Below are 12,276 nucleotides of genomic sequence, written 5' to 3'. Positions count from 1 at the left end.
TTATAGCAGCTCTAGAATAAAGTTATTGTCCAGCTAAAGTTAGTTTTGATTGATTCACTTCCGTTGCAATGATCATTAGTTATTAACTTAGGGGCCGCTAACACGACACAGTTTTCGAAGTTCTTTCTGCACAAACTTCAAAGACGCGAACCCGTGAGAACGCTGATGGCGTGCACATGCATATTACGAGTTCAGTCTATATGATTCTTCAGTGGGACTCAAGTCCAAGGGTGCGTGCCTCAATCAGCTCCTAGGTCGTGAATCAGTACATCATGTACATGAATTCGGGAACTGGTAAAGACAGTAAGGAGTCAGACCCTGGCTCACAACACATTGGGACACTGATGGTGACATGACAACACCCTCATTGTACAAAGTCACTACTGGTATTTATGAACAACAGCAGAACTGATATTTATACAACAATTTTATTTTGATATATTATAAAGTACATTACGATAAATACCTTGATTGATACATATACCTGCATCATTTCAGCATTTCAGTCGTAAATTTAAATTTATTATGTTAGCTAGCTTATGTTCAGTACCTGTCTAGCAATGTACGTTTATACTGAAATATAATTAAATAACGATTTGTTTTTTTCAAAACCTTCATTGCGTCATTATGTGTTGTGAGTTGGCTCACGTGATATGTTTTGCGTATTAGAAGTTCCATTCCCTTATCGGTCGGTCACTCTCGACGTACGTCGTGACAGACTGATAGGAATCTCGCTAGAGAGGCCAATCTACTTCGAGTGAAACTAAAACGAGCCAGTTCTCTTCCTTCAGGGAACCACCCCACTAGGAACCCTCATCCCTCTCACGCTCCGCAGCCAGCAGAGCCACCATCGGAATGCTCTGGACCTCCCTCGAGGTGTGTACCAGTCGTTTCCTTCGGTGCTCCCCGCGATGAACAGATGTCGATAGCTGCATCGGAGGGTGGGTCAGACTTTATACCGTTCCGGTGGCTCCTCCTCCCTCACCACCCTTGATGGCGGGGCGGCTAAGGGATACACGCATATCCCGCCAGTGAAGCGGGTCGTTGCTATGCAGCTGTGCTCTAACTCCACTTGGCCCGGAGAACCATGTCTCCTTTCTCGGGCCTGTAAGTACTCGTCAGACCTAACCGGCAAGGCTTACAAGGCCTGTGGGGAAGCCGCCTCTGCCGTGCACGCCATGGCGTGGCTGCAGGTCCATCAGGCCAAGGTACTGATGGTCATGACCCACAAGTTCTCCAGGAACTTCGTGCCGCAACGGACCTCGTGCTTCGTGCGACGAAGGTCACTGCGTGGTCAGTGGGTCATGCGATGTCCACACTTGTGGTCCAGGAACGCCATCTCTGGCTGTGTTTGGCCGACATGAGGGAGACCGACAAGCTCTGGTTCCTTAACTCCCCCGTGTCCCAGACCGGCCTCTTCGGTGACGTGGTCGAGAACTTCACCCAGCAGTTCTCGGCTGTACAAAAGCAGAATGAAGCCATCAAGCACATTCTGGCACGGCGGTCAGCTGCTGCCTCCACCCCACCGCCCCTCAGTCTGCTCGTCGCTGGGGGGCGGCCTCCTGGGTCTGCCCTCGCTCTCGCGCCGCAGCAGCAGCCTCCATCTAAACGGAGCTGTGGAGCCAGTCGCAGGTAGGGCCCCCCGCCCGTCCAGGTCCCCTTCAAGAAGGGCGGTAAAGCCAAGAGCAAGCGGCCCTAGGAAGGGCGACCCGGAGATGGATGGGACTGCACTTCGGGAGACGGTGACCGCACCGCTCCCTCCCCGGAAGAGGGCCAGGTGGAAAATCCTTTGTTCCCTTTTGTTTTTGTTCCGCCACTGGCCTCAAAACCAGCGGTACCCAAATTTTCCATAAAAGAGCAGTTTCTTCCATCTCTGGGTCCGAAGAGGGCCCGGAGAGCAGTGGGGGGAGAGATTCCTCACCACTCTCATCTGCCTCTTCTATCGCCAGCAGGCAGCAGTGTGCAGTCCGAGAACGCAACCAAGTCGCCTCCTGCGCCTCCTGCCTCGTGGAACCAGGTAAGTGTTGCACAGCACACTCAGACTCCGCTACGGGCCGCCTCCCAGAGAAAGCCTCCCGAGCCGAGTCCGTGTTCCACCTCGCAGCCCCACTCCGGGTACGCCTACGGTCCCTTTGGTCCCGCTTGTACGGTCTCTGCGAGCCTGGTTAGCGCTCCCCAGTCCGTCTCACTGGCTCATTCGGTTCATCAGGCTCGGCTATGCGATTCAGTTCGCCCGCCGTCCCCCCAAGTTTCGAGCCATCCACTCCAGTGAGAGCAGCCGATGCCCATGTCTTGCGGGCGGAGATTACAGTCCTACTGGCGAAGGACGCGATAGAGCCGGTCCCTCCAGCTGATATGAGGTCAGGGCACTACAGTCCCTACTTCATTGTACCTAAGAAAGGTGGTGGGTTATGACCGATCTTTCCGACTTTTCCGAGTTTTGAATCTGAGCCTCCACTCCTTCTGCTCACGCAGAAACGCATTTTCGAGTGCATCTGTCCCCAAGATTGGTTTGTAGTGATCGACCTGAAGGACACGTACTTTCATGTCTCGATTCTTCCTCGACACAGACCGTTTCTGCACTTTGAGGGTCGAGCATATGAGTACAAGGTCCTGCCCTTCGGGCTGTCCCTGTCTCCCCATGTCTTCATGAAAGTCACGGAGGGGCCCTTGTACCCATGAGAGAACAGGGCGTTTGCATCCTCAACTATCTCGACGACTGGCTCATTTTAGCACAGAGATCAGTTATGCGAACACAGGGACCTTGTGCTCAGGCACCTCAGCCAGTTGGGTCTTCAGGTCAACTGGGAAAAGAGCAAACTCGCCCCGTGCAGAGGATCTCTTTTCTCTGTATGGAGTTGGAGTCGGTCACACAGACAGTGCGCCTCACAGAGCAACATGCTCAGTCGGTGCTGAACTGCTTGAACACCTTCAAAGGCAGGACGGCGGTCCCACTGAAATTCTTTCAGAGGCTCCTGGGGCATATGGCAGCGGCAGCAGCGGTCACTCCGCTCCTGCTGCTCTATATGAGACCGCTTCAGCACTGGCTTCACGGCCAAGTCCCGAGATGGGTGTGGAATCACGGCACTCACCGGGTGACAATCACACCAGCGTGCCGCCAGACCTTCAGCCCGTGGTCAGACCCCTCGTTCCTGCGGGCAGGAGTCCCCTTGGAACAGGTGTCCAGGCATTCTGTGGTGTTCACAAATGCCTCTGCCACCAGCTGGGGTGCCACCGACAACGGCATGCAGTGTCAGGGGTGTGGACGGGCCCTCAACTGCATTGGTACATTAACTGCCTTGAGTTGCTGGCAGTACGTCTCGCTCTGAGCCGCTTAAAGAGGCCGCTACAGGGCAGAGACGTGCTGGTCCGTACGGACAACACTGCGACCGTTGCGTACATCAACCGACAAGGTGGTCTAGGCTCCCGTCGCAACTCACCCGCCATCTCCTGCACTGACACACAGCTGGCCCCGGGACCTCCACAATTATGCATTCCCCCCAGTGAGCTTACTTGCGCAGACCCTATGCAAAGTCAGGGAGGACGAGGAGCAGGGACTTCTGGTGGCTCCCTATTGGCCTACCCGGACCTGTTTCCCAGAATTCATGCTCCTCGTGACAGTCCCTCCCTGGCCCATTCCTCTGAGGAAGGACCTTCTGACTCAGAGACGGGGCACCCTATGGCACCCGTGTCTGGACCTCTGGAAACTCCATGTCTGGTACCGGGAAGCGGAGGTTCTAGGTGACTTACCCCCAGAGGTACTTAACACCATCACTTCTGCGCGAGCGCCGTCTACGAGACGTGCGTACGCCTTGAAGTGGAACCTGTTCGTCGAGTGAGGTTCTTCTCGCAGAGAGGACCCCCGAAGATGTTCGATAGGGTCCGTGCTTTCCTTCTTGGAGCAAAGGCTGTCTCCACCTCCACCCTGAAAGTACATGCTGCCGCCATTTCATCTTATCACGACCACATAGTTGGCAAATTAGTTGGAAAGCAAGACTTGGTTGTCAGGTTCCTTAGGGGGGCGAGACAGTTAATCCCTCCTCGTCCCCCCTCCATACCCTCTTGGGACCTTTCCCTGGTGCTTTGAGCACTTCAGGATGCTCCTTTTGAGCCTTTGCAGTCAGCAGACTTAAAGCTGCTATCTTTGAAGACTTTGCTGCAGATTGCACTGGCCTCTATCAAGAGGGTAGGGGACCTGCAAGCATTTTCGGTCGACGAATCGTGCCTAGAGTTCGGGCCGGGTGACAACCATGTTGTACTGAGACCCCGGTCTGGCTATGTGCCCAATGTTCCTACCACTCCCTTCAGAGACCAGGTAGTGAACCTGCAAGCGCTGCCCCTGGAGGAAGCAGACCCAGCCCTCGGGCAGCCAGCTTATCAGGCTTGGCTCCTCAGCAAAAAACTGAAGTGCAATCGCACCTTCTGCTCATTATATACCCACGCTGCAAGGCTGAACAGCTGATGCAAATGATTGCACGCCAATGAGTATTGGCTCGTTTTAGTTTCACTCGAAGTAGATTGGCCTCTTTAGCGAGATTCCTATCAGTCGGTCACAACGTACGAATCCATTCCCTCCTTCAGGGAACGAGGGTTACCATATGTAACCGAGACGTTATAGGAAGTGAGCATCGATGCTTCCTGGTTAATGATGCATTGTGGTACATTTTAGGGAGCAAACATTTCAGTGCAAAACAAGGACTTTATTTATTTTTTTATTGAGAAAGTCCCTGATCAGTGCCCTGACTACTGAACTATAGGGAGCTGATTGAGATGCACCACAAGTCTCATTGCAAAGATTGAGACTTGAGTCTAAGACATATTTCAAGGTAGAAAAGAAATTGAGTTCTAACGGCACCATAGACTAACAAGGTGTTGGTTCGAACCAAAATGACATAAATATGGTGTGAAACATTAATAGTGTGTGGTGTATTACATGTGATTAATGTAGTAATATAACAATAGCTCCTCACCAGAAAGGCAATTCTTACTACTAACCCAATTCAATACTAAAAATAAACAAGATTTACTTATAATATATTTTTATTTATATCTAAATAATTTAATTATATCAATTATTTAAGTTCTGCTGTACCTTGTCATGTGGAAATTCAACCATTACCAATGTAGTACTTCAATTTAGAGCATTATGCATTTAAGCATTTTCTTTCTGAAGACTTCTACAAATACACTAAGTCAAATTAAAGACTTGGCTTGTCTGCCAAAGGTTTGTCTTTGCCAAAGGCTTTACTCAGAGCTACATACTTAATAAAAACCCTTTCTCCCTCAAGATTGAGCTGTCACTGAGTTAAGAAGATTTGAAGGCAAATATACTAATAAATCCCATGGGATTGGAACAAAATGGCTGTCAAGGAAAGTGGTGATTGAACATGTTTGAGAATAACTCAAATTAGTCAATTTAGTACCGAGGCTCCAATAAGGAATATCTCATACCAATGAAATATTACAATAAAAGTGAATTATTGCAATACAAGTACTTTCTCAGAATTCCTTCATTCCCATCATTCTCTAAAGCAGGGGTGTCCAATCCCGCTCATGGAGCCACTGTTCTGTAGAGTTTAGCTTCAACCCCAATTAAACACACCTGAACCAGCTAATCAAGGTCTTAGGCCTGGGACACACTAGACGATTCTCAAATCTTAACCATTTTTTTTTAATTGTGGGAGACCACAGACATAAGGGCCCTTAAAATACATGTTAAAGGGAAACAATACTATTGTAACTTATTTTAGTAAAATAATAATTCTGGAATCACCCATGATTAATTGACAGGTGAAATTATTCATGCAGTAGTGCAAATACTAGAGCCCTATTCGCACGGGATTAGTATTACCTGGTGACCTCTAGTCATTTGTAATAATTGTGGAGATTGTCTGTGATCTTAATCCCGTGCAAATCGGCCATGTCTGTGATTTGTAAAGTAAAAATTCACCCGCAAATGACCTACCATATTTCGCCGAACACCGAGGTCCTGTGATAATTTTAGTCCCGTGCGAATCGGCATCTCTGTGATTTGGCGAGGTTTTTGTTTTCTGTGCTCTTTTTTAATCCATCTTTCACAAAGAATGGAGGCTGCGTTGGAGTAATTTTATAGTATTTTGGGTGCTGGGTCATATCGCTATAGCCTACACCATACAACTATACAATTTGCAGAAAGAGAAAGAAGATTAGAACAAAAGAAGAAAGAACAAAAATAATGATTAGATGGAGATGGATGACATGTATGCAGCATGCGGTAAGGAAAATTGTTTCGTTTTATGTTATATCATACAGCTAGACCTATAACGACAAGACATTTCCAAGCAATAGCCTATTGACATCATATCTGGGAGATAAGTCAGTAAATTTGAGTAAAATCACAGGCTTCGCTTATCCAGTGCTAATGTGCCACACGAAATTCAGATGTGGGTTGGTAATTTCTAAATCACACGTGGTCCCCAGATAATACTAATCCAGTGTGAATAGGGCTTAGGCCTATACATTCAGCAGCATCAACATTACAAACTGATTTGGCCTGCTGAGGAGGAGGATGATGATGATGATGATGATGAACAGGATACATGCATTGAATACACAGAAATTTTCTTAACACGCCAGCTCGAAATTCAGTATGAATTCATATAGCCAGCCTAAAGGCCCTTTCACACCGGATGCGTAACGGAAAAGCGAAACGAAAAAGCAAATAGTTTGTGTGCGAATAGTTCGCATCAAAACCATTCACATCAGCCGCGACGCGAATTTGCGACGTCTGTGACGTTCAGAGAGCTTCAACATTCCAAAACTTTCGCGCGAATCGCGCCGAAAGCTGAGAAAACATGGACACTTAATCATCATCATCATCATCATCATCCAGTCATAGTCATAGCATCCAGTGAAGACGAGCTTTTCATTCTATTTAAAAGACAGAAAAGAAGGTTTTCGGTGCACCCAATCTTACAGAACAGAGAGTCTGAAGGGGAGTATGCTAATGTGCACAGTTTTTTTTTGCGTCTTCAACTAAACACAGTGCGTTTTGTAATGTAACTACACATTACATGTAATACACGAAGTAAGTAAGTTAAAAATCATTCGACTAGAAACTGTAGATATCACACAAAGAATGTATAGTATACTAAAAGCAGCCCTAAATAGTCTCACTACATTTTGTTACGTGCTCAAAGTAAACACGGTCTCTGTCTCTATCTTTGACGATAATAGTGTTAGCTTTCTATCCCAAATGTAGTGCTGTAATCCCAAATGTAGTTTGGCGACTACGCCGCTGATTTCGTTTGGCTGTGACGGGCAAACGCTTCCGAAAATCAAAAATCCTTCTAGTAACTTTTGTGAGGCTTAGTCCAAGGATCATGTACGTCCAGTTTCGTGAAGTTCGGACCAAATTTGTGACCTGTGAAAATTTAGTTTCGCTTTCTGTTCAATCCAATATTGCGGACGAACGACATGGACTCGTGATGTCATCTTCGCAAGCAACTTACACCGGTACTGACCGGACGTTTTAAAGTTGGAACGGTGTCTCTGTCTCAAAGGGCCTAGGCGCAGGAGCTGGCCAAATAGCTGGGGGGGGGGGGTTGCCAAATAATGTAAAAATGTTTTATTTATTTTTTTTAAATGTATCTTGTACATCCTCACATTGGAGTCTCGAGTTAATGTACAAAGTTTGGTTTCTATACGTGACAGCGTTCCTGAAATATGAACTACTTCCTGTTTTGGCGACTACGCCGCTGATTTCGTTTGGCTGTGACAGGCAAACGCTTCCGAAAATCAAAAATCCTTCTAGTAACTTTTGTGAGGATTGGTCCAAGGATCATGTACGTCCAGTTTCGTGAAGTTCGGACCAAATTTGTGACCTGTGAAACTTTAGTTTCGCTTTCTGTTCAATCCACTATGGCGGACAAACGACATGGACTTGTGATGTCATCTTCGCAAGCAACTTACACCGGTACTGACCGTACGTTTTAAAGTTGGAACGGCGTCTCTGTCTCAAAGGGCCTAGGTGCAGGAGCTGGCCAAAAATTTTCTCCCGGGAATAATAATAATAATAATAATAAGAAAACTTAAGAAGAACAATAAGTGTGCTGCTTTCAGCAAGCACACTTAATAAGTGAGAGAATCGTGCCAAAACTGTAAGCGCAGGTAAAAGAAAGACGCAACTGTACAAATCGGGTTATTTCGGGAACTTTTTTACCACAAGTCATTCAGACATTTGCAATAGCTTATTTTTTTTTACACAAAGGTTGGTTTTACACGATCAATCTGTTCTGCAGTTCCTGACTCTGTTGTTTTCGCTTGCAAATTGCTGTTCACAGGCCTGCAATGCTTTTGGCCGCATTTGTGCGCAAAAAACGTGCCAAAAGTGCAAGCGTGAAAAAATGGAAGTCAGAGGAATACAAATCCTATTTATTTTGCGTTAGCATGAAGCTGCAGCTTCACAATGCATTAATTACACTTACGAATAACAGTTAAATGCTTCAAATATTTTTTTCTTACACTTGAAAGGCGATTTACACCTTTACAAATCTTTCTTGCGCATGCAAATTTAATTTACGCATGCAAATTTAATTTACGCTTGCAAACTTATGTACACTTTCACAAATCTTACCCTGTGCATGCAATTCTTTATGGCATCATATTACCTTCATATTGCTCACTCTCATTGACTATCGTGAGAAACACCTCAGAGGCAGCCCAATCATCAGGTGTCGTAAATTACCAAACATGTTTGATATTTACGACTTGAGATTGTGCAGGCTCCGACATGATCGGGAGCAGTTAAACGATCATAATGACAGCACACAATTTGAGGACTTTTTGGACAAGAAGTTGTTTATGACAAGCCTTGAATCGGGCCCTGCCCCCTGATCGCTAGGAGGTGCAAATCGGGTGCAAAATCTTCAAGTGTGTGGCCAGCCCTACTAAGCATTCTAGAAATTTCCAGGCAGCTGTGTAGAAGCAAGTTGGAGCTAAACTCTCCAGGACAGTGGCCCTCCAGGACCGAGTTTGGACACCCCTGCTAGAAAGTAAACTACAAAATGAGAGAAATGAGAGTGAGAAAAAGGCTTAAAATGCATCTAAAGACAAAGTGCAGAGCTAAATCGTAGAGCAACTTAGAATACGAGTTATAATTATTATGACAATAGTCAGAGGAAAGATGAATGTGAAGGCCAGTGGAAACCATGGAACAAATTCAGCAAAATAAAGTAATATAAGTACAGAACAAACTATGGGTGAATAACTTTTAAATTGAAATTGTGTAATAAAAATGCTCATACTGTAAGGTGCTAAAAAAAGATAAATGTGGACATAGATTAACAATTACTGGCCTACGGCTGTGCATAATAGCTCACATAGAAATTACATGAATAAAAGTAGTATAAACAAAAGTAATAATAAAAATAAATATATTGAATATTGTGCAACTATGGTGCTATTAAAACACCTTAAAAGCAATTTCTTACAACTCAGTGAAAGGAATGCTTCGCTTTAACTACAGCCAATAAACATTCCAAATTACAAACAAAATAAAACGGATTGATTCAGCAGCGGTGAAGTTAACTTTAAAATAAAAGATTATCTTTCATTTGGGTGAAACTTGTTAATGGCTTTCTCGTTAAGATCTGGCGATGGACCGACAAGCGGACGGATGGATTCAATTGAGAGCACAGCGAGGGTGTTTAATCTCTGATGACCCATGGCATTTCATTAAAAATAAATTAAATCAAGATACAGATGGATGACAGCACCATATCATTCTTATATTTAAATTGATTACTAGCCTACATTTCCTAATTCATCATTAATCTTAGCATGGAGAATAATTGTGGAAAGCCATTAAAAAAGAGTGTTGATTAAGTACTAAAATGCAGTCATTGTTTTTATTCAAAGGTTTATTTGATAAATGCTGATTATCATGTATCTATATAGAAATACACCAATAGCTGTAAACTATGAAGCATGTAAACATATTTAACAGAATACAAGCTTAACCAGAATATGGTCCTTAATTGGAATTATATTTAAAAGCTATTAGGTTTAAAAGGTTATAAATAAAAAATGATCATGCCCTTACCATTTTCACATTGTCTTTGTTGATCTTCACTTTTGAATGATCTACTAAATCAATTTCCTTTGGGTTCTATGAACTCAATTTTGTTTGCTGAGTAATTAGATTCATGCCTCATTTCAAAGAAGTATCCTGCATTATAGTAATGTAAGATTTAAAACATGATCATTATTCAGCAAACAACAACTTATACAAGGTCTCTTTTACAACTGATTCAACTTACAAAAAAAAAAAAAAAAACGAAAAAAAAAAAAAAAACATTTTAGAATGTTCTTATAGGTGAACATTAGGTGTTGCCAGCACATATGTGTATCTATGTATCTTGGCTCCATTTATAAGTATGCCGGTTTTCTTGGACATGTATTTGGACATATCTCTATTAGCTTAGCTTTGTACAAGGCTAAGAGAACTATTTTATTTCCTATAGACATCCTTAAATACAGAAAGGACATTATAAGACACTTGGAGGTCATAAAAATCACCATAAACCCTGTTTATCAAAGAAGTCACAGCAAATATTTACACTCTGATCTAGATATTAAGAGAATTTTACAATAATATCAAATTATATTTAGACTTCCTTTGAAATAGATTTGACCAATCCTGTAAGTGACGTAGAAGCACATTAGAGGCTTCTATTTTCCAAAAAGCCACCTCAGTCAACATCCAACCATGTTCTGAATGCAACTGAAATGCCCAGAAATTCAGCACAAAATTTCTACCAGCATACCTTTGTTAATTAGTCTATGTAAAGTTAAGCCTGATGCATATCTTATGCCAACTACATAAAGTAGCATACACTTGAATACTTCTTGGAGTGAGGGAAACCAGAGTTTTTAGATATGTATTATATTAGATAATACATTGTGCAAACATGATGTTTAGACCTGATAAAAGTGACAGGGAGATCATTGAGTCAGAGGCTCTAGGGAAAGAGCAAAAGATTAAAGAACAAAACCCTGCCATCACAGAAGTTGTAAATATCAATATCTATATCTATCTATCTATCTATCTATCTATCTATCTATATATATATATATATATATATATATATATATATATATATCATACATACATATACAGCGGGGGAAATAAGTATTGAACACGTCATCATTTTTCTCAGTAAATATATTTCCAAAGGTGCTATTGACATGAAATTTTTCATAATACGGAAGTGGAAAGACAATAATTTCACCATAAATTTGCCTCGACCAGTGCTCCTCGCAAGATTTCTGATAGAGGAGTGAAAAGAATAATCAGAAGAGTTGTCCAAGAGCCAACACCAAGTTGTATGGTGTTTTTAGGGTAATGTGCACTGCCATTTCTCCTCCAAATATGGTGTGTATTATGGCATCCAAACAGTTCAATTTTGCTCTCATGTGACCACACTATATTCTCCCAGTATTTCACTGGCTTTTCCAAATGTTGTGCAGCAAACTTTAAATGAGCTTCAACATGCTTTTTTTTCAGTAATGGAGTCTTGCGTGGTGAGCATGCATACAGGCCATGGCGGTGGAGTGCATTACTTACTGTTTTCTTTGAGACAACAGTACCTGCTATCTTGCAGGTCTTTTTGAAGCTCTCCACAAGTGATCCTTGGCTCTTGGACAACTCTTCTGATTATTCTTTTCACTCCTCTATCAGAAATCTTGCGAGGAGCACTGGTCGAGGCAAATTTATGGTGAAATTGTCGTCTTTCCACTTCCGTATTATGGCCCCAAAAGTGCTCACTGGACCATTCAGAAGCTTAGAATGGCGCCTATAACCAATGCCATCATTATGTTTTGCAACAATTAGGCTAGGTTGCGAAGGTCTTGAGACAGCTCTTTGCTTTTACCCAACATGAGATGTGTCTTGTGTGACACCTTGGCAATGAGACCTTTTTATAGGCCATCATTTGGGACTGAACCAGCTGTTATTAATTTCCACTGACAGGGGGCTGGATTGCTTTTTAATTACTGTAAGTTTTCAGCAGTTGTCTTGGCTTTCCATGCCTTTTTGCTCCTCCCTTTCTTCATGTGTTCAATACTTTTTCCCTGTGTCATTTCACATTATTACACATAACTTAATTTCTGAACTTATTTTTGTTTGTTTCTTTGTATGTATGGCTTACTTTGGGTTGTTGCCAACATCTGGTTAAAATTTCATGTCAATAGCACCTTTGGAAATATATTTACTGAGAAAAATGATGACGTGTTCAA

General features: G+C 43.4%; 1 protein-coding gene across 2 annotated transcripts in view; it reads right to left on the bottom strand.

Annotated features, from left to right (window-relative positions):
- Positions 1-12,276, bottom strand: part of sh3gl2a (SH3 domain containing GRB2 like 2a, endophilin A1) — an 81,133-nt gene that overhangs the window by 8,912 nt on the left and 59,945 nt on the right. The window lies entirely within an intron of this gene.

This window comes from Abramis brama (genome assembly GCF_963993115.1).
Source record: "Abramis brama genome assembly, chromosome: 2".
Lineage (NCBI taxonomy): Eukaryota > Metazoa > Chordata > Actinopteri > Cypriniformes > Leuciscidae > Abramis > Abramis brama.
Note: the sequence above shows the minus strand (reverse complement) of the source record. Positions and strands in the feature narration are given on the sequence as shown.